Raw genomic sequence first — 22,472 nt, 5'->3', positions numbered from 1 at the left:
GGGTAAGGGGATATCTCATTGTGGTTTTGATTTGTATTTCCCTGATGATGAGTGATGTTGAGCATTTTTTCATGGGTCGGCCATCTGGATGTCTTCCTTGGAGAAGTGTCTCTTCATGTCTTCTGCCCATTTTTTAATTGGATTATTTGGTTTTTCGGTGTTGCGTTGTGTAAGTTCTTTATACACACATATAATCCACATAATAATGGATACTCTAGTTTTCCAGTTGCAGAATTGTCCTTGCACATACACGAGCACACACCACACACATTCTACTACAACATTGCAGGGGTTCTTTCTCTGCAGATTCCCCCTGCAATTGTTGTGTGGATTAAAAACATCACACACACACCCATCAAGACAGAAATGAGTTGTAAGGGTAATGGCATGTAACATATTGGAATTTCTTAGGTTGTAAAACTTTAAATGAAATATTCGCTATGTCGGTTAACGTTTCATCCAAGACCTCAGTGAATAGGAACCAAGAGAGTGTGACAAAAACGCGCCCCCGCCCTCCCCCACGTGCCGGGGCAAAAGCCAAGCTGCCGAAACCCGGGGTCGAACCAGGGACCTTTAGATCTTCAGTCTAACGCTCTCCCAGCTGAGCTATTTCGGCTGCTGGAAGGTCCCTTCTTTAGTCATTCTCCAATTGGTAAAGTCTGCATCGCGGGGCCAGGGTACCCTTCCTCCGCCCCCCCCCCCCCCCCCCCCCCCCCGCTCCCCCCCCCCCCTTCTCCCCGGCGCCCCCCCCCCCCCCGGGGTGGGGGGGGGGGGGGGTTGGGAAGGGATCCCGGAAACCCTGCGCGAGGAGAAGGCCTTCGGAGGCAGCGGGTGAGCTGGAGGAGGAGGGGCGGGTAGAAACGGGTCAGCAGGTGCTCCCTGCGTAGTTGTCTGGGGTTCCCCACGACGCGAATGCCGCTCGGGGGTGCAGGGAATTCAACACGGAATTACCGAGTCTTCTCCGGTCCTTTCTCTGTCTTGCTCCTCAGGGGCCGAGCAGCAGGAACAGGGCTAGTGGGCACGTGGGGGTGGTGACTGGCTTCTTGCTCGGGGTTCAGGAAATCCGGACGAGCCGGTGTTTCCTCCCTGGCTTCCCGGAGCGGACACTGCGGCGGCCGAGGGGAGACCCCAGGCGGGGACTCAGGTAGAGACGTTGGGCGGGGACCCAGGGAGAGACCTTGGGCAGAGACCTTGGGCGGAGACCCAGGGAAAGACCCCAGGGAGAGACCCTGGGCGGAGACCTTGGGCGGAGACCCAGGGAAAGACCCCAGGGAGAGACCCTGGGCAGAGACCCCGGGCGGAGACCCGGGGCAGAGACCCAGGGAGAGACCCCGGGCGCGGACCCAGGGCGCAGGCTGAGGCCGGTGAGGCCCTCCCTTTCGCCACAGCCTGCAAGACGAGTTGTTCAAAGGAGACGAGTACTGGAGTGCCGGAGACAGACAGGTAGACGCGAGAGCGTGGGTACGAACCCGCTCTCTAGGAAAGGGCGGAGCCCCCCTGAGCCACACCTCTCACTGCAGAAATGCCCTCACCCTCCGGAAACATGAGCCACATTTCTGAGGAGTCTTCAAGGACAGAAAATCCACCGTGTCAAACGCCGCCGTGCCCTAAACCTCTGAACGGGACCCCGTGCTAGAAGTGTAAGAGGAAGGCAGGCCAGATGACGGCGCTTCTGCTCCAGGACCGATCTCCCCATCAGTCCCTCCCAAGGCCCCCGCCCCGCCAAAGGCCCAGGGCATTTTTCCTGCACGGAAAAACCACAGAGATCTCCGGATGGAACTCTCTCCTGTGTCCTCAACCTCTCTCCCCTTCGTTTCTTCTTTCCCCTTCTTCGAAAGTTTGTCAAGCCCTCTCCGCGTTAGGAAGAGATGAGCCACAGTCTCAGAAGGCATTTCAATACTTACAAATTACAACTACTCTTACCTGGCATATGTGAAGCACTTCTACAAAATGCTAAGAAAAAGACTAAAATCTCGAAAAGAAAGAGCAAATTAAGACGCACTTCACAAAAGAGGATCCCCATATAACCAGTAGGCGATTTAAAAGGTGCTCAACGTCTTTTGCTAGCAGGGAGATTCAAATTTAAAAACAGTGAAATACTCCTCACCAGCATCAGGTTCTGCTGAGGGTGCGAAGCAGCTACAAGTCTCAGGCATCTCTGACCAGGCTTTCCAGCCACCCGCACACCCACGCTGGGAAACTACTTGAAAAAAAATTTTTTAAGATTTTATTTCTAATCTCTACACCCAAAGCGGGGCCCAAGGTCACAACCCTGAGATCAAGAGTCGTGTGCTTCACCAACTGAGCCAGCCAGGAGCCCCCAGAAATATTGGCTGGAGCTAAATATGCATATGACCTGTGACCCCGAGACCACACCTGTGCGTGTGCCTAAGAGAAACGCATGAGTATTTCCCTTGTGGAGGGGTGCAGAACTGCCACCCCGAAATGTGCCACCTTGGCATCTTGATTACTTGGAACTAAAGGGACTTGACAAACAGCTGGTGTGAGGGCACTCTGATTCTCCTTGGTCCCTGAAAGCAGATGAGTGTCCCCTGTACCAAGAGGGCACAAAGCATCTCAGCACCAGAGACAGGGGATTTAGGGCAGAGAAAGTCAGATAAATGAACCTCGTTACTTCTCCACCGTTTACTACCCCAAGCCCAAACCCCTTTGTCTTGTCACTCCTTCAAGTTTCATGTTTCTATGGGGCTCTCATATATAAAGAATTAAATTTGTTTTCCCCCTGTAATTTGTCTTACATTAATTTATGTTGTTAAGTGCTGTTGCGTTTGCTCATGAACGCTAAAACTACATTTTTCTGTCATTTTCTGTCAGTGCACGACTCACATGTCCCACACCTGTTTTAAATCACAGAACATTAGCATAAACCCAGTTATTTGAGAAAATGAGAGAAGAACTTGAATTAAGAGTACAAATGTAGAGGGGCACCTGGGTGGCTCAGCTGGTTAAGCGGCTGACTTTGGCTCAGGTCACGATCTCACGGTACATGAGTTCGAGCCCCGCGTCGGGCTCTGTGCTGACAGCTCAGAGCCTGGAGCCTGTTTCAGATTCTGTGTCACCCTCCCTTGTTCATGCTCTGTCTCTGTCTCAAAAATAAATAAACGTAAAAAAAAGTACAAATGTAGAATTTAGAAGCATTCCTAATTATCTTAGAAGTCTTACGTTAATTACTGAACCAGCATAGAATCCAGAAAGGGAAAAGGGACAATTTTTCACCTACACTAAAATGACATGAACATGGACAGGAGTGCTTGTGGCCACGTTAGACGTTCAGCCAACACCCGGCGCCCTCCAAATGTGCTCCAGCAGTGAAGGGAATCAATACCTTGTGGTGTTATCTTGTGATGTACAGTTTCCATCCAAAGGAACGCCTAGGGGGCAACGAAAACTTCCACGACCATCACTATGGATGAATCTAATTGTTTTAAAACTGGAGTGAAATACTCAAATGAGTACGTATCATATGATTCTATTTCTATTTCAGAACAGGAGAAAAACACATCTCTGGTGGTGGAGGTCAGAAAGCAGAGCGGATCGTGGTAAGAGGGGGAAGCTCCGGGAGCTTAAGAGTCTTGGGTCTTTGCCAGGGTGCTGGTTACCGTGGTGCTGGTTACCGGGGGTGCTGGTTACTGGGGTGTTGGTTACTGGGGGTGCTGGTTACCGGGACATCTGCATAGTCGCAGCCCATCAAGCTCGTTCATTAAGGTTTATGCATCTTACTTTATAATTAAGCCTCGATTTATGTAACAAGAGAAGAAGAAAGAAGGAAAGATGTCCTTGCGAACCTCCTTGCCTCCAGTACCCCCTGTCTCCCCAGTGCTTTTCAACCTTCGGGCTCCGGGCTGCTGCCCTCTGTGAGCACTAGAAGCTCCCGCAACAACTCACAGAGCCAGGACCCACACTCCTGTCAACAATCTCCGCGGTTTTCAGAATTTCGGGAACAGTTTTCTCTGGAACCAGGAAATACAGTGAAGGACTGAATTTCAATAAAACCCTACGTGTCTGCATGGGTCCTCAAACGCCAGTCTCCACGTCCAGGCTTTTTTTTTTTTTTTTTTTTTTTGCCTTTAGCCAAGAGTTGGTAGGAGTGTAAAATTTGGATGTAAGGTTTGGGATGATAATCTCCCAAACTATTTTGGTTCTTTTACCGATTGCTTCTCCCCAGCACAGAAAACATTACCTACTCAGGGTTTACCCACAGCCCCGCACGTCGCCCCAACCAGGCCCCGGGCTCGGCCTGAACTGGGAGCACAGGGAAGGAAGAAGAGTACAAAGTGATGTGGACGGGAGTCAGCACAGAGACTGAAGCGGGCGGGTAGGGACGCGGGGGTGCGCTGGACTGCAGGGAAGGCTTGGAGTGCACACCGCAGGGGCGGAGGGTTGAGGCAGGGAGGGGCGAGGCGCTGGGCAGGGCCGAAGGGGAGGAGCGCAAGGAAAAGCATCCTGGGAAGGAACAGCATCTGCGGGCAGGTGCAGCGGCTAGTGGACGCCCGCATCTCTCCGCAGCTTCCTGCCGGTGTGAGGCCGCAGAGGCGCGCCTTCTCTCTCAAGGGACGCGGGCTTGTCCCAGAGGGGATGTGGCCCATTTTGCCTCAGACCTTGGTGGCTTCGGAGCCTCACCTCTCCTTGGGCCTCTGGCCGGACAGGTTGCGCGCTCTGAGGCCGCGCGAGGCTGACGTGTGGTCGCAGTTCGGGAGCTGCGGGGAGTCCGGGAGTACGTGGACGCGGTGGGGGCACGTCCCGCCCGCGCCCCTGGGATGGCACAGCCAAGACGCTGCAAGCGTGGTGCTTTGTAAGGTTTTGCCTGACATGCAAAAGGTAAGAATGTTCTCGTTTGTTGGCCCGCTTATTTCCAACTCTCAGAAGCGTATTGGAACCCGACTTTCTCCTGAAGAAACGCTTCTGGCATTTGCGACGCGCTCCTTTCCTTCTCACACCCGGCCCTTGCCTCAGCAGGCGTCGCAAGAGCGGGGCTCGGCCTTGGGGAGCCCGGGGCCCCGACAGGGCTGATGCTCGCGGCCGCCACCCCATCCTCGGGCCAGCACGCGGGCAGTGCGGGTGAGTCAGCTGAAGGTTGGTGACCACCCCGCGTAGACAGGTAGGAAAAGGTGAGGGAGTTTTCTGGAAGATCCCTGGTCTCTTGGCTTCTCTAGAGGGAGAAGGAGGCTGCTTTTCTGCTCTCTGGATGCTTGGAACCTCGACTGCTTTTTCCTTCGGTGACTGATTTTCTTTCTTTTTTTTTTAACATTTATTTATTTTTGAGAGAGGGAGAGACAGAGCATGAACGGGGGAGGGTCAGAGAGAGAGGGAGACACAGAATCTGAAACAGGCTCCAGGCTCCGAGCTGTCAGCACAGAGCCCGACGCGGGGCTCGAACTCACGGACCACGAGATCATGACCTGAGCCAAAGTTGGACGCTTAACCGACTGAGCCACCCAGGTGCCCCAGGTGACTGATTTTCTAAGACGGGATGGCGGGTCCTCCTGTGGGCTTCTGTTGAGGCGCCTTGACATCAGAATCCGGAACTCTGGAAAGTTCCAGAGACAGAGGGTGGCCCTGGAGACTCAGGAGATTGAGGCCGAAAAAGATGTATGGTGTTGCGGTGGGGAGAAGAGCTCCTAACTTCTGGGGGAACAAAGAACTGAGCGTCCCCTGACTGGTCCTGGCCCCAGGACCTCGGTGCCTGCCTTTTCAGACGGAAACGCCCCGGGGCGCCCCGATTTCAGCACAGGGGACCACTGTCGTGTCCACACTTATCATCCTTTGCAGTTTAATGGCTTTTCTGCCACTAAGCCCCAGAGTGTGAGAGTCTCTGACAGAAGCGGTGGCCACCTGCACATCAGCTATCAACTGCTGGCCGTGAACCTAGGAAGGTTTGCGTGCAAGTTTCCAAGCCGTGTAGACTTGGCTTGTATAAGTCATCCGGGTTGGGGAGGAGGTAGGACTGTAAACCCACAGGACAGCGTGAGTGCTTAACTCTGATCCAGACCCACATGGCTCTTCCTTTGGGCCGTACGGACCCCATGCCGAGTGCTTCCAGGTCCCACAACCAGACGCCGCGCGGTTGGAAGGACTGCTGTTGTTAGACGAGGTTATTTAGGCCCTAAGAAGCCTGGAGGCCAGCCTGGAGGAGGCCGTGGCTAGCCGTGGGGAGGGTCAGAGGCCCGTCCAGCCTCACTCCAGAGAAGCCCCATCACCCCCGATGGCCCCGGGTGGCGGAGCCAGGACAGAAAGCCCCTGGTCAAATAAGGAAGGGAGCCCCCAAACCCTACTTCTAAGAATCCCCGCCCCAAGTAGTGGGTTCTCCACCCCCTTGTTAACAACTGTCAGTAACAGAAACCCCGACCCCTTGGGCTCACATGCTCTCACATCTCAAGACTGTACTCACCTCAATAAATGTTCCTGCTCGTACCCCTCATCTACTGTGGTGTCTCCCCTTGAATGCGACATCTTTTCCATGGCTGGGTCAGGGCTCAGGGCCTGGGGTCTCCCAGGCTCACCTGACAACACTACCCTCTGGCTCCTGTAGCGCATTGATGGGGCCCAGGTGCTGGTGATCGCTGAGAGTGCTTGCAGATTGGGTAATAACAGAATCAACAACAAATAACCTCAGTGAATGAGCTCGGCCACCTCCCTGCTTCCCAAAGGGGTTAAGAATGAGCGGCGGCATCAAGTAGAGTTTCACGGAGATATTTGGAGCAGCGGTAGAGGTTAGAAGTACGGTGGAACAAAACTGGAGGTGCTGGGGATTGAACCCAGGACCTCGTGCATGCTAAGCACGCGCTCTACCACTGAGCTACACCCCCTCACTCTTACTTAGGCCTTGAAGCCCTTTCATGACCCTACTGTAACTGCAGTTGCCTGAGTCTCAGGGTTAATCATCCAAGCCTTTATGTTTAGTTCCGTCCTTTCTATACTCCATACACTACATCCCCTCTGAGGCTCGGCTGCCCCGGAAAAAAGGCGTTTCAGTTCCTTGTTCACGGTCAGCTCATGAGCAGCCCTTCCCAGAGTCCACTCCCCCTGGGATCCCACTGCCCACAGGCTCTTCCAGTCCACCACCTGGGTGCATCCTGGGACATGACGTTCTCTTGCGGGGTTTCCCAGTATTACTTTCGGTGTCCTTTGACTCTTGGATACATCAATGCTTTATATAGTAAAAAAATAAAATAAAATAAAAATAAAAAAAAATTAAACTCTCTCAAGTGTGTGTCCAAAGACTCTAAAGCTGAATACAAACAGAAACAAATTGAACATAGAATAACCACATAGAGGAAGAACAGATCCAAGCAAATGTTTTACACAGTATTTTGTTTTAATTGTAAAGACAGAAAAAGCGAATCTTAACCTTTATGTAGCAGGGTTATCATTATTATTTTTTGTAGTGTGTAAGAGTATAGCAATTGTGATATTTTGTGTGAATTTTATTTATTTTTATGTGTGTGTGTGAATTTGTGTGATTGGAAAAGTGAATACATATTTGGTGTTGGAAATCAAGGCTCTCTCGTTAGAGAAGGAAGAAAGGAAGGCATAGTCCTGTTGACTCTGGACAGGAATTAGAGCCATCAGTATGAAACTGTATATAAATCTGTCACTTCCCCCCAGATCTGTCTGCGAACAGGGCCTAGAAGACATGATACTTCTGTAACAAAAAGCAATGCTAGCCCGCTATCTTGCTTTTTAAATACCATTCCCCACTCAAAGGAACCAGATACTTTTAGAAATCACTGACTCTAGGACTGGATCAGGGAAAGTACAAGATGAACCTGAGATATCTTTCTGTGCTATAATGTAGGTGCTTAAAAGTGAAGGGGGCAGTTCAAAAGGATCCAGAGGCCAACTTGAAGGGCCTCTCACTGGTCAAATCAGAGACACTTCCAGCATGAATAATGACAAATGATTATAATTCTTGGATACTTAAATCAATATGGAAGAAGGGAAAGTTTTCCTTACAGTGGGGTGTGAACTAATAATAGAAATAATAACAAGGTTAGAAAATCACCACTTTGCCACCATCAGAACAATAATAGAGTCAGGCAAAATTCATAAGTCAGTTAAAAGCATAGGTAAAATTTTGATGATGATCAGAATAGTTATATAGTCTCAGAGTATTTCCTTACAGGTTTATTAATTATAAGGGGGGGAATGATCATTTTAAGGGGAAGAAACCTGGTAAACACAACCTTAACAAAGTGATCAAAGCAAACATGACTAATAAGCCTGGTGTGATGCAAGGAGACATCATTCCTGTGACATTCCCCCCAAATATTCTCAACCCAAATCTAGTCTAATCACATTAACTGGGGAACATGTTGATCTCATGAAAAACAAGAAGTGTGAGAAACCATTCCAGATTTAAAAAAGACTAAAGGGTAAATTCATACATGATGCTGTAATGGGCCCAAGTTTGGGACAGAAATTTCTATAAAGGAATTTGTTAGCAAAATTAAAGCTAATAAGACTGCATATTAGACAATACTATTTAACCAGTGTTAAATTTCCTGACTTCAAAATTTGTGCTGTGGTAGGGAAATGTCCTTGCTCTTAAGAAATACATGCTGAAGTGCATAATAAAAAGATTATGACGGAGGTTTACAATAAAAGGATTGTGGATAAAAAGACACAGTATCCAAAAATGGTTTTGAAATAGTTTAGAAAAGAATAATGTCTTTCTCCCTTTGTCTCTCAATAGGATAGATAGATGATAGATAGATGATAGATAGATAGATAGATAGATTATAGGTAGGTAGAAAGATAGATAGATAGGTAGATAGATAGATAGATAGATAGGGATTTATTGGTTGTTGAGGGAGAGGCAACACGGTGCTCTGAAATGATCCCAACATTTGGACAGTATGTGCTTCTCAGGTGGTTCCCATCGTATTGAAAAGACTGCTAAGCAGAGACAAAGTTGTGAATTTGCCAACTTAGAATGTTAGAATCTAGCAGGTGTTTTGCTCTGTTTCGCTTTCACACTCCTTGCTTGTGAGTTACTCACCTAAGGACATCTGAAAGGGATGAATTTCTTTCTCCAGAGCTGGGAAGCGAGCCGGGCCTGCCTGGCTGGGAAGAGAGTGAGGCTGTGAGACCCAACACTCCTCCCTCTATTATTCAGCGGCAGTGATGGGAGCGGGTAGTTTGGGATTGAAACCATAACAGCCCTTTGGTGGGGCCATCAGTGGACTAGAAACTTTGAGCAGTGCCTGGAAAACGCAGAGTAGAAGTTTGGACAAGAAGCAGAAGAAGAAATGGCTGCTCTTTCGCAGCAGCGAGGATGCCTTAGACACCTGCGAACTATGTCTTCTTGTTTTGGCTAATGATTTCCATTTTGACGCAAACAAAAAGTTTTTTTCTGCCACCTCTTCATAGTAGCATGGTGGGTGTTAACTGACATTTCTGGGTATACTTTTATGTAGAGATTTTACTTTATTATTTTTTATTTTATTTATTTTGAGAGAAACAGAGCGAGTGGGGGAGGGGCGGGAGGGAGAGGGAGAAAACCCCAAACAGGCTCCGCGCTGTCTGATGCGGGGCCTGAACCCATGAACCGTGAGATCATGACCTGAGCCCAAGTCAAAAGTCGAGAGCATTTAACCAACTAGGCCACCCAGCTGTCCGTAAGCAGGGATTTTAAAAGAAGGGACTGATTGGAGGGAAGGAAATCGGACGGTTTGAGCCAGCAGTCGGGCCCATGCAGGCTACTGAGTCATTTAAAGCAGATTTTTTTTTTTTTTTTTTTTTTTTTTTTTTTTTAATGTTTGGCAGGACTCTGGCCTCTTTGTGCTGTCCTGTGGCGGCAGCGGCCACCCACTTAGCAGCTGCCTCAAACTTCCGGTGATGGAGACAGAAGTGGAGGAGTCGGAGAGAAGACTTGTGGTTCCTCCTAAAAACGTCACACAAACAAAGGAACTACTTTGCCTCAGGCCTCTGGTTTTCTCCTTTTTCCATTTGCCCTTCTCTCAACAGTGGTGGGAATAGGGGCGAACTGACAACTTTGTTACTATGGGGGCAGGCTTCTTGTGTCGAGCGGAGGGGTCGTAGGCGGAACACCGGCGCCCAGCGAGCCCAGGTGTCGTTCCCGCGGAGGGAAGCAAAGTCTTTGCCGGTGTGAGGACAGAAGGGTCTTGAAACGCGGAACCTGCCCTGGATTGTGCGGCAGGCCCAGCCGATCACAGGGGTCCTTACAGGAGGGAGGCCAGCGGGACCTGGGGGCAGGGGTGGGGAGATGCGGCCGCAGGGTGAGCAGCGGAGCCGGGCCGCACACCTGTGCGTTCAGCCTGTGCGTGCGCAGTGACGCGTTACACCTGCCGGAGGGAACCGACCGCGCGCCTCTTCTGCCCGCAGCCTCTGGTGGCTTTGAGGCTCGTGGGGTCTAAACAGTAAACACTAACGTCTTGGGTCCCGTGTTGGTTTTCTGGTGAGCGTTCTGCCAGGGAGTAAAGAAGCAGAAGGTAGGACAGTGCAACCTGCACCTCCTAAAGAGGGGGTGGGGGGGCGGCTGGAGGTGCCGGGGGTCGAACCCGGGGCCTCGTGCATGCGAAGCACGCGCTCTCCCACTGAGCTACACCCCCCCGGCCGCCGAGGTCCCCCGCACCTGTCTCCATGGGGTGGAGGAGCCGCAGGCGTGGGGGGGCGGGGGGGGGGGCTGGGGGCGGAGGGACTAGCCTTTTAGCAAACAGAGCTCGAAAGGGGGCACAGAATATTGGAAGCGCTTGTCAGAAAACTGGCCGGCTCTTCCCTGGCTTGAACATGTCTTGCTGTTTGCTGTCCGCTCCACGGGGAAGGGAAGGGAAGGGCAAGATTTTCTTGGGAAAAACCCGGGTGGGAATCCATACCACAGGCCTTTCGGAGTTTCAGAGTCGGATTTATCACAGCCTGAAGGCAACTGAGCAGGCCGGAGGGGGCGTCCAGGGTAATAACGCTTCGGTGGCCGCACAGGGATAGGGACCTACTGGGTTTACAGAGCGAGACCCAGATGGAGACGCGCGAAGGGACCCGTCCTTCAGCCCAGAGATTTGTGGTCCTTGATCTTCCGGAGAATGGGGGGTGGGGCGTGGAGAGGAAGGGGTGGGTGTGGTTCGGGGCACGTGGAAGTTAAGGGATCCGTCTCTAAGGTCGGCCTGGGGGTGCCGCACGGCGAACCCCGCCCAGTGCCCAGACCTGACTGTGGGGGTGGGTGGGCGTGAGCAGAACAAGTATAATAGCAGAACGAGAGCGGAGTGTCCTGGGAGATGTGGACTCAGGAACTCGTTTACTGATGGTTCTGGGGGCGGGATTCTGAGGGGGAGACTTCTTCCCAGACTGACCCTGAACCCTACAATTCACACTGGTTAGCCCTGCGGCCTTGAAACTTCCATGGGAGACCCAGAAAGACTCATTTCCTGACACCAGGCTCCTAGTTGGTATTCTCTCTTCTTCGTTTTACATCTTTTTAAGTAAGTGTGTCACTGAGCCTCTTGAAATTGAAAGGACATTATTGGTTTGGCAGAATTTCTCTCTTGGCTGGTTCATGGGGCTGCTAGAATAGATAAGAAGGAAACACAAGTGGCAGGTTTCACTGGACTCGAGTGCTTGAGAAGTGCCCCCCACCGAACTCTGCAAGCTCTGGTACGTGGTTGTATGTGCATGTGTGTGTGTGTGTGTGTGTGTGTGTGTGTGTGTGTGTGTGTAAGTGTAAGAGGATGGCTGGAATATTATCTAGGATGTTCGATGCTGTGGAAACACAATTGTGAAAACTCCCAGGATCATCCAGTAATTACCCCTTAAATCGCTCCTGGAGAAACCTACATATCAGCAGGAGTGCTACAAGTGATTCACAAAGAGGTTGGGGTTCTTTTTTTCTGTTTGCCCCAAGGTACACTGAACAGCATAATTGTTAATCAATGTTCTTTGACAACATTCAGACTCTCCATCCACCGCATGATTGAAAATATCTATTCCAGGGGAGATAGTAGGATGAGTTTCAAACATGATTCTTCTAGTGAAATAACCATTTATCTCATAAAGTAGAACTCAGACCCTGAAGACACATGAAGCCTTATTGCCAGTGCATCTAGGACAGGTGGAAACATTGTAACTGGTTGGGTGCCATTTTTAAAAAGGTGGCAGGCCAGCAGGAGTCGTTTTTTATGTGGGGAGCTTTTGTGCTCCAGAATTCCAATCCACACTTAGGATCCGTGTGTGTTTACAATGTCTCACCTTGTTAACATGGACAGGGAAGATTAGTTATACTGCTCTAATAAGTCTCCTATCTTGACTGAATGTGAAGAAACTTTCTACACTAGGTAGTAAATGATTAACTCATCCTTTTTCTCCAATTAAATGTGCCTCTGAAAAAAATAAAGCACTGCCTTTTCAGTTAGAGTGTCTACATGGCCTAAGGGATCATGTCTGCTCCCACATTCCTGTGCAGCCCATGGTCCTACCCAACTGCTGCCTCCAGCACATTCACAGATGGTCCCACACATGACCACATCGCCTTTCCTCTAAGAGTTTCTTAATCTGTAATTTCTCCCTGAGAAAGCTAAACAAAAGATAAGTTTGTTGAGATAGAACACCCAAATAAAACATGGTTGAAGTTCCAGAATTCATCTACAGTGTACTTTAAAATGAGTCAGTCTTGGGGCGCCTGGGTGGCGCAGTCGGTTAAGCGTCCGACTTCAGCCAGGTCATGATCTCGCGGTCCGTGAGTTCGAGCCCCGCGTCAGGCTCTGGGCTGATGGCTCGGAGCCTGGAGCCTGTTTCCGATTCTGTGTCTCCCTCTCTCTCTGCCCCTCCCCCGTTCATGCTCTGTCTCTCTCTGTCCCAAAAATAAATAAAAAAGGTTGAAAAAAAAAATTAAAAAAAAAAATAAAATGAGTCAGTCTTATTCTGAGTCAAAGTTAGACACAACTTGCTCTCAAAGAAGTACCTCAGACAGCTCAGGCAGCACATGTTATTTGTTTTTATTGTTTTATTTTTATAATGTTTTGTTATTTTTATAATTTAGAATTTTTCCATCCAATATTTTCTTTTTTTTTTTAATTTTTTTTATTGTTGGGACAGAGAGAGACAGAGCATGAACGGGGGAGGGGCAGAGAGAGAGGGAGACACAGAATCGGAAACAGGCTCCGAGCCATCAGCCCAGAGCCTGACGCGGGGCTCGAACTCACGGACCGCGAGATCGTGACCTGGCTGAAGTCGGACGCTTAACCGACTGCGCCACCCAGGCGCCCCACCATCCAATATTTTCTAAAGCGTTCTCATACTAAGCTTTTGACCTTTTTACTATATTCTCTTCTCCTTTAAATCACAGAGGTGGGTTTCCATGGAGAAGTCTATGGTTGGAAGGAAGGAAGCATTATTTTCCCTTTTCCTTTTTTTTCCCCTTCCCCCCCCCCCCCCCACATCTGGGCTGAGCCCTAATATAATACAGAAAGGCAGTCGTGATAATTCAAGATATTCTTTCTCATGTTTTGTCTTGTTTCTTTTTGTGACTTCATGAATTCCCATAGTTTCCTGACATGGTGGGTACAAGTGGCAGAAAGACACTGTAAAATTGTACCTTGAAAACAAGAGGAGGGAAAACATGACAGCAGAATAGAAAGAGAACTATTGTTCGCTTTAAGAAAGTCTGGCTCCTGAGCACTACTTCTGAATCTTTTATGGAGATGTAAATCCCAAAGCCAAGACATCTTAACTTGAGAAAGAATTGTCCTTGGAACTTATTTATCCTTTGAAAATTCCCTAATCACAAAAAATAAAGGAATGAAAAAGAAAAAGAAAAAATTTCCTCATCACTTCACAGGGAAACTTTTGACATTATGTTTGTTCAGGGAACCAGGATTCCCAATACCTGAGCAGTCCGTCACCCCGCACTTCCATTGTGGTAGCTAAGGGTTAGGGATCTTCAAAATGTATCACAGGGCTTAGTACACGAAAGGGGACTTTGTATTAGCCAAATTGTTAATTTTGGTATTAATACCAAAGCTCTTAAAGATTTGATGAGGACGAGGCAGCTCTGAGTATGGAAATGATTACAAGATACTATGCTATTTTAAATGTTGCTGAGCACAAAGACAGACACAAAGTTCCCAGTACATGTTGGAAGTTAGCACAGTGTTGATTGCAACACTTGCGAATGTTTATTAAAAGGAAAAAGAAACTTCACCTCGAATTCAATTATGTATGTTGATTCAGAAAATATTAATATTATATTACCATGGGAGAGAACAAGGTCCATTATCAGGCCGCACAAATGGTTCGACAATAGAAGTACATTTTTGCAATTGTATCTCCTACATTGGAATAGGAAATTGGGAAAAGATTAGAATACAGGCATGCACTTAAAATGTATACCCTCCTGAGCCACGTCCCAGCACCCAACCCGGCGCTTCCCAAAGCTTCCCAAATCACCCAACCCGGCGATTCCCAAAGGAATCGGTTGGGGATCCAGGTCGTGGTTGGGCGGGTCTGCGCGGGGGCGGACGTTCCGCGTTTCTCATCAGCTCGCAGGGGCCACCACGGTTGGTGCGAGGACCGCACTGATGGGGGCGCACCTGCCTCGGGCCGGGTCGCTAGGGGTGCAGACGGAACTCGGCTGGCACCCGTGTTGGGGCGCGGGGACCCTGCGCGGACGCCTGCGGGCGGCGCTGCACCCACGCCGAGGGCTGTGGGCGCGGCCACCGCGGCCGGAAGCAGGGGAGGTAGGAAGACGGTGTGAGAGCCCGCGCCCTTCCCCCAGTCGGCCTCTCCGTCCTCGCCTCTCCTTTCCCGCGCGGTTAATACAGCCGCAAAATGGAGGCGGGGCCCCCGCGCCCACCGTATCGGTGAGGAGGGACCCGGAGCAAAAGTGGAGGTGCCGGGGATTGAACCCGGGGCCTCGTGCATGCTAAGCACGCGCTCTACCACTGAGCTACACCCCCGCGAGAAAAGCCTTCTCCCGGGAGGCTATTCAAGGGCAGCGCAGGCGCCGGCGACGGGTTCCCGGAGGCTGCCTGGGCCGGGTCCGCGGCGCCTGATGCGGCGGCTCCGCAACCTCGCAGCCGGGACAGAGGCTCGCTCCGCGGAGAGACGAGCGAAGCGCGCTGCGGGCCAGAGCCCGTGGGAGCCCCGGATCCGCCCCGCGAGGCCGTGGCGAACGCGTTCTCTCGGGCCTCCGCGCTCTCGTTTTCCCGCTCTCCCGGCTGCCAGAAGTCGTGCGCAGGGAGGCGACCGAAGAGGACAGGTGCAAAAGGCGGGGGGCGCGCAGACGCCGCCCCGGGGTCGGTCCTCCCGGGAGACCGCGCGGGCGGTGCACCTGTCGCCCTCCCCCGCCTCACCACCACCCCCCGCCCGGGCGGCAGGCGCCGCGCCCCTCCCTCCAGCCCCAGGAGCGCACCTGCGAGGCTGACGGTGCGGACGTGGCTCTTTGGGTAGAGACAGTGTGGTTCCCCAGCCTCTCCAATTAGAGGCTAGAAGGACGCTGGCAACAGTGAAAAAGCCACCGAAGTCTCGGCTCAAGACGTTAGAAGACGAACAGCGTGATAAACCAGAAGACTCGGAATAAACTAAAAGAAGGGAGCGCTGATAAAGACGAATGCAGAAAATAACGAGTTTTAAAAAGTGGAACTAATAAAGAACCTAGATATTTGAAAAGGCAACAGAAGAGTCAAACTTCCAGCTAACCTAATTAAGAAAAGAGAAAATCAGGACCGCAGCCAAGTCCCCATCAAAACAAGAGGGCTTTTAAAGTCGTGAGAAGCATCGTAGCACAGTTCAGCAAATGATTTAAAAACTTAGATGAAGTGGATTTTGTAAATATCATATCCAAGTTAATCCTTGTACAGACGGGAGGCCAGCAGGCTATTGCTCTAGAAAAACAGAGAAAGTAGTTGAACAGGCACGCCCCCCAAAAGGGCACCAGGCAAAAATACTTTCACAAGCAAATTCTACCAAACTTAAATATCAGAAAGTCATGATGCTACTTAGATTATTCAAAGCATAGAAAAAGAAGAAAAACTTCCTATTCAGTGCATAAAGTGAGTTAATATTAACCACTTTTTTCAGTTTGCACCAAAAATTAAAACTATAAGCCTATTTCACATAATACAGGATGTCCAACTGGGGGCTATTCCAGAAATGCACAGAGCACTCATTATTAAGAAAGATATCGGCAAAGATTCCCTTCTCCACACAAGTCTATGCAGGGCCCCCTGCTCTCCTTTTCAACTAGGCTTTGGCTTTGGGTCTTTGATTTTCATCTCTGTGTTGTCCAGTTTCTGTAAGAGTCCTTAGTTGGGTTAGCTAGGTGTCCCCCATCCTCCGTATCTGATCACCTTCCATGTCTAATTGGGCCCCTTATCCTCCGCCATCCCCCAGGTGACATAGGGTCACTGTGGCCCACTTCTAGCAAGAATCCTGTTAGGGCCATTCAGCCACAATCCCTCCTTACCTCTGATGTTTCCTCTCGGGAACTTCCTAACCACTGATGAACCCCCACCCCACTCTTGGCTATAATTCCCACTTGCCAAACACTGTATTTGGAATTGATAGTTCTATACTGAGGCCTCTTTCCCCCTATTACAATATTCCTGAATAAAGTCTGTTTTTCCTGCTATTATAGCTACTAATCAGCTCTGGCTTATCTTTAACAACATTAATACAGACCATCATGTTGATAGAGAAAAGGAGGGAAAAAGCATACATGATTATCTCTATAGGTTCAGAAAAAGCATTTGACAAAAGACAACGTATGTTTAATATTTTACTGGAGGACTTAGTGTCCTCCAAAAGTTCGTGTCCATTTGGAACCTGAAAATGTGACCTTATTTAGAAATAGCGTCTTTGTAGATGCATTTAGTTAGGAGGAGATCATATTGAAATATGATGAGCCCTAAATCCGCTGACTCATGTCCTTCTAGGAAGAGGAAAACATGTCAGAGACAGAGACACACAGAGAAAAGGAGGCCGTGCCACGATGCAGGCAGAGATTGGAAGTGGAGGGGTACCGGGAGCTGCCGGAAAGGAAGATGAGGCAAAGAAGGAGACTCAGAGGGGGCATAACCCAGCTGACACCTGATTTTGTACTTCCAGCCCAGATAACTGTGAGAGAATAAATTCCTGTTGTTTTAAGCTACCAAGTTTGTGGTAATTTGTTACAGCAGCCCTAATAAACTAATACAAGTAGGGTGCCTGGGTGGCTCAGTTGGTTAAGTGTCTGACTTTGGCTCAGGTCATGATCTCACAGCACGTGGGTTCAAGTCCCGTGTCAGGCTCTGTACTGACAGCTCAGAGCCTGGAGCCTGCTTTGGATTCTGTGTCTCTGTCTCCCTATCAGCCCCTCCCCAACTCATGCTCTGGCTCGCTCTCTCTCTCTCTCTCAAAAATAAATAAACTTTAAGAAAAAAACTAATACAAATATACTAAAAGCACTCAGTAAAATAAGAATTGACAGACACTTCTCAGCATAATATTTCTTGTCCTACTTTTTGGTGTCACAATCCTCCTGTATTCTAAAGAGCCCCTCCCATTCTACTTTACTTTGATTCTCTTGGCTGTAGGGGACTCTGGAGTTATGAGAAATGAAGTCGTGATATGGAACAAGTAAGACTTTGATAATACGGAGGACAGAAATCCGGGGCCTGTTTCTCTGGGCGTTTACTGAAAATCAGGAATGAGAGTAGAGGGTTAAATAGTTTGATTGAGAAAGAGCAAATCGTTGATTCTATATAGTTTACTTGGTTCTGTGCAGCTGTTTTAACCAAAAAGTCAAAAAAAAATCATAGATGACAAGAGTTCTGTTGCCTTTCAATTTTCCTGTAAACCACTACGAGCAGATTCTGATTTAAATCCCAGCTAGTCCTCTAGGCTTGTGGCCTGAGGCATGGTTCAAAGGAGGCGAGGAACCGCCTTGCTGCACAAGGTTCAGTTGGTGGGGCAGAAGACTCTTGGTCTCGGGGTGGTGAGCTTGAGTCCCACGATAGGGGAAAGCTAATTGCTGGTCTCCCGCTGGTGCATTTGCTGGTCTTCTCAGTTGTCCTCTGGGCTGCAGCCCCTGGGCTCCATGGCAAGGACAGTGTACTTGGTGGCTGTCCCAGGGGAAAGCTTAGAACTACACACAGTTCAGAGGAGAGGGGGAAGGACGCACTGAGAGAAAAACCTTCCTCTGATTCACCAGTGTCTGTAAGCTACGAAAACGCGGATTGTATGAGCAAGAGTATACAAAAGTGGAAGTTCTGACATAGAATCCTATTAGGACCCATGCCAAGGGGGCTGTCGACGGTGCTGACGGCCAAAGCTTTTCAGAGGCGAAAGGTCTAGTGAGGTCAGGCATGAGTGTATTTACAAGCTGGTGAAGGAGACTGAGGTGACCAGAATTATCTAATAGGAGTCTACTAAGGAGCCTCATTGATCTCTTTGTCAGACAGAGAAAGGGGGATATGTCCTGACTGCCGTGTGCTGATAGCCCCCCTGCACAACTGTGATTCATATCCTTAAAGATTCAAGGTGTACTTTGTGCTGGGTGTGCTGTAACTTTTTCAAACTGGGTAAAAGAAGCTACCTACCCCTTTGCCCAACATCCGCTCAGATGGCTGGACTAATGTTCTAACCTGCTAAAGGTTTAAGAGTTCACATCTATCCTGACAGTACATGTGACTTCAGACTGTGATTTTGAAATGCTATGATATGGAAACATATGTTTTTTTTAAGTTGATGTATGGTTTGCACACACTGTTATGTTAGTTTCAGGTGCACAACAAATAATTCGACAACTCTGTACATTATGCTATGCTCACCACTATAGAAACACAGAGATTTTTAACTGTCTTGGGAAACTTAATTAAAAATTGGAAAATGTTAATGATTTATTAGAGGAAAATGCACATCTGAAAAAAATCTCAATTATGAGTGTTGAAGCATATTGGGGAGTTAGACTTTTGAAGCTAGAGGAAATGCCCTAGAAAACTACTATCCAGGGGCCCCTGGGTGGCTCAGTCGGGTAAGCTTCCAACTTCGGCTCAGGTCATGATCTCACGGTTTGTGAGTTCAAGTCCCGCGTCGGGCTCTGTGCTGACAGCTCAGAGCCTGGAGCCTGTTTCAGATTCTGTGTCTCCCTCTCTCTCTGACCCTCCCCCGTTCATGCTCTGTCTCTCTCTCTCTCAAAAATAAATAAACGTTTAAAAAAAAAAAGAAAACTACTATCCACATGGTAAAAACGGTTTCTTGATGTGATTTTGAGAATCCAGAAGGACATAATCAAAAACCACAATCTACCATTAAAGAAAGCTATTGCCGTCTGAGAACTCTCATGCACAGCAAAGGACTCTGATGTTCCCAAGATGGCCATTTGGTGGTGCCCACGCCATTCTCCAGAACATGGATGTGCTCAATACCTGAAAGTGCTCACAAGGTCAAGGACAGATTCCTCCAAGCTCTTCACTTTATTTTTAGAAAAGTACACCCAAGAAGCTCCTTGGGTGGCCGAATCTTTTCTATGTCTATTTATCATAAGCTCCTTCCCCAAACAACAACAATGCTAAAGCTCTGATGAATCTTAAGATTCTCCCATTAAAACGTACATTTCATTGTCCTCATTCTCCAACCTAAGAAAGCAGTACAAATGAAATTCATGTTTTTTTAAAATCAACATTTTCAGAAGAGCTTTCTTTACCCTAAAATTCTACCTATTAAAGGATAAACTGAGGCATATGAAAATTTTTTAGTTTATTTGAGCAAAAATCAACTCGGATCTGCTAGGGGCAAGCTTGTGGTGGTTAGAGATGCCCCTCTGACAGCAGGTATAAACACAGAGCAGAAGACAAGAAAGGAAGTCATTTGACTGGCTAGAGCTTAAAGCCTCGTTGGCTGTTTGTGATTTGTTGTCCTTATTGTTTCTATTTCTGAACCTTCGAGAATATACAGGCTTAGTTTTAATCTGCTTAAGCAGGCATTAGAGCCCCCTCGTCTACTGGCCTCTCTGTTTAATTGATTTAACAGTCCTAAGGTAATACAACAAAATCCTCACAAACCTATACTGTGTAACATCGCTGGAGAACTCTATAAAGTTTAGATTATTTCTTCCCTGACAAATTCTATCCTATTACCAATGGAGTTCAGGACATGCTACTCCAACATATGGCACTTCGGCATATTACATATTTTAAGCTGAAGGGATCTGAGAAAACAGCAAAAGTTCACTCTGGCCTCCCTCTATTGCCCTTCTTCCCTGAAACAGGTCATAAAAGGTGACCTGTGAGAGATGCCCGCCCTGTGACTGAAAGAAGCATCCTTATTTCCAAAGACAAAGGGACGCCCCTGAAAAACAACCTTGCTAAGTTTCCCCCAATTTGCCAGATTACCTCAGCCTCCTTAACCTATCACATCCCTCCACGGGTGACCACTGTGCACCCAACCCAACCCAAACATACTCACATCTGTTTCCTTGGGTCATCCTTTCCCTAGGAAGGCTCTCGTGTCACGGTGTCATGTAAAACTTATGTTAAGTAAATTTGTATGTTTTTCTCCTGTTAATCTGCCTTTGTCTTTTTAATGTTCAGACCCAGCCAGGGACCCTGAGAGGGTTGAGGAAATCTTTTGCGACCCCTACATAACCTTCTAATTTTGCAGGTATTATCACAATCTAATGTTAAGCACACGGTTCTGTGGTTCAGGTACAAGTTGTATTTTCAAAAGAGACACTACAGGACACACACATACATGAGTCAGGAAACTGGTTAATTTGGAAAAGATAGCCTGTAACGTTAACCTTAGACCTACATTGGAAAAGTCTGATTAAACACAAATATCCCCTTAAACTCTGGGGCATCCACTCGGTTTCATGTTTAACAATGGGCAAGAGATGATTATGTCCTGGGGCCCCTCCTGGCCATGTCTCTTCCTGTGGGTATTGGGTCCACACTCTATGTATGGGGGCTCCCAGAATTCTCTATCAAAACAGCCCAGACCCTCCCCTCTTCCAGGGCCTGAACAGACGTCACCCACCCACCCCCCTTTCGGAGGCCATCCTTCTGAGGGCAGACCGTGCCATTAGCATGCATGCTTCTAGGCCTAGGAGGTGGCCCTGGACTGGCTCTTTGCCAAGTGGAGTGTTTGAAGCTTGGAAGTGTGTGCTGAGGTGTTCACACGTTGAATGTACAAAGCCCTTCAAAATGTGGGATGGAACCGGGGGTGCTAAGAAAGGCGATGGGGCTGTCTCTTTATTTTCTGATTCCCCTCTTAACTCATCTATCAGTATTAGTCAAGCAGGTGCTTCTTCAAGTCAGTCAGATAAGAAGGATAGAGTTTATTTAACACAAAGAATTTCTGTCTAGATGATAAGTTTACGTGATACTTGAGAAGTTTCTTCAAAGTCAGGAACGACTTTAAAGGTGTAACAGCAGAGAGAGGGGATGGGAGGAGAGGGCGGAAGAAGGAAGGACTGTGACTGGGGGCGGGTGCTGGGAATGCCCAATTTCGTCCGCCCCCTCCCCCCCGCCGCCCCAGCAGCTCGGAGAAGGAGGGCATCGAAGGACAGGGTCCAGTGCGCTGCGCCTCCGTGCGTCTTGCTCTCCGACGGTACCGCGAGGTGAAGCCGCTGCAGGTGCGCCTGGTCGTCGCTGCTGCTGTAGTTCTCGGGTGGAGAACCCGCCAGCAGGTGGCTGCGGATTCGGCTACGCCCAGTCCCGGAGCAGAGATGCGCGCGCACCGCAAGCAGAGTGGGGTCGGGTGGTTCTCGTTGTTTTTCATGTGAGTTCGGAGGACTGCAAGAAAACAAAGAGACAAGAGAGAGGCGCAGACACGTTTTAATAAATGGCGAGGCGGCCGGAGGGCTGTTGGAGCAAAACCTGCGTCTTCAAAAGTGGAGGTGCCGGGGATTGAACCCGGGGCCTCGTGCATGCTAAGCACGCGCTCTACCACTGAGCTACACCCCCTCGCACACAGAGAGGCCCGGAAATATGCCTATGAATGTTCGCTGCGGGTTTCCGTGGCGGCTCACAACCCTTCGCGGTTCCGAGGCGGGTGCGCGGGCCCAGTACCAGACTGCCCCGAGGACGCGCTGGGAGAAGGAGAACCCGGGCCGCACGGCGGTCCCGTGTGGGACCTCACTGCGCGCCCAGGCGGAGGTCTGGGAGGAGCTGTGTGTCCGGAGAGGCGGCCGAGGGCCGAGGGGGAGGAGCAATGAGGGGACCAGGACCCCCAGGACCCGAGGGGCCCGGAGAGGCGCCGGGGACGCGGGCAGAGCGGGCGGAGCGCAGCGCCGGGTCGGGCCCGAGCCGCACCGACTGCGAGGAGCGCGGGGCCGGCGCGTCCAGGGGGCTCGGTCTGCAAACCCGGCTCCCTGAATCGGCCCTTGGACCGGCCGTGTGCACGCTCCCGCCGTGTGGGTCCTGGTGCGCCGCCCCGCGGGTGGATTCTTTCCCGCTGGGGACACTCGAGGCACTGCCGACTCGGGGGGCTCTTGACCTTCCCGGTCACGAGCTGCACGAAGGGTT

The 22,472-nt window shown here is 49.6% G+C and overlaps 5 non-coding genes across 5 annotated transcripts; all 5 read right to left on the bottom strand.

Annotated features, from left to right (window-relative positions):
- Positions 1 to 543: 543 nt before the first annotated feature.
- TRNAF-GAA (transfer RNA phenylalanine (anticodon GAA)) lies at positions 544 to 616 on the bottom strand. The gene has a single exon. It is a non-coding gene; the product is annotated as a tRNA-Phe (tRNA).
- A 6,139-nt stretch (positions 617 to 6,755) lies between these two features.
- Positions 6,756 to 6,827, bottom strand: TRNAA-AGC (transfer RNA alanine (anticodon AGC)). Its single transcript has one exon. It is a non-coding gene; the product is annotated as a tRNA-Ala (tRNA).
- A 3,693-nt stretch (positions 6,828 to 10,520) lies between these two features.
- Positions 10,521 to 10,592, bottom strand: TRNAA-CGC (transfer RNA alanine (anticodon CGC)). The gene has a single exon. It is a non-coding gene; the product is annotated as a tRNA-Ala (tRNA).
- Positions 10,593 to 14,852: 4,260 nt separating this feature from the next.
- TRNAA-AGC (transfer RNA alanine (anticodon AGC)) lies at positions 14,853 to 14,924 on the bottom strand. The gene has a single exon. It is a non-coding gene; the product is annotated as a tRNA-Ala (tRNA).
- A 6,915-nt stretch (positions 14,925 to 21,839) lies between these two features.
- Positions 21,840 to 21,911, bottom strand: TRNAA-AGC (transfer RNA alanine (anticodon AGC)). Its single transcript has one exon. It is a non-coding gene; the product is annotated as a tRNA-Ala (tRNA).
- Positions 21,912 to 22,472: the final 561 nt, after the last annotated feature.

Source organism: Panthera uncia (genome assembly GCF_023721935.1).
Source record: "Panthera uncia isolate 11264 chromosome B2 unlocalized genomic scaffold, Puncia_PCG_1.0 HiC_scaffold_25, whole genome shotgun sequence".
NCBI lineage: Eukaryota > Metazoa > Chordata > Mammalia > Carnivora > Felidae > Panthera > Panthera uncia.
This window is presented reverse-complemented; position numbering and strand designations above follow the sequence as displayed.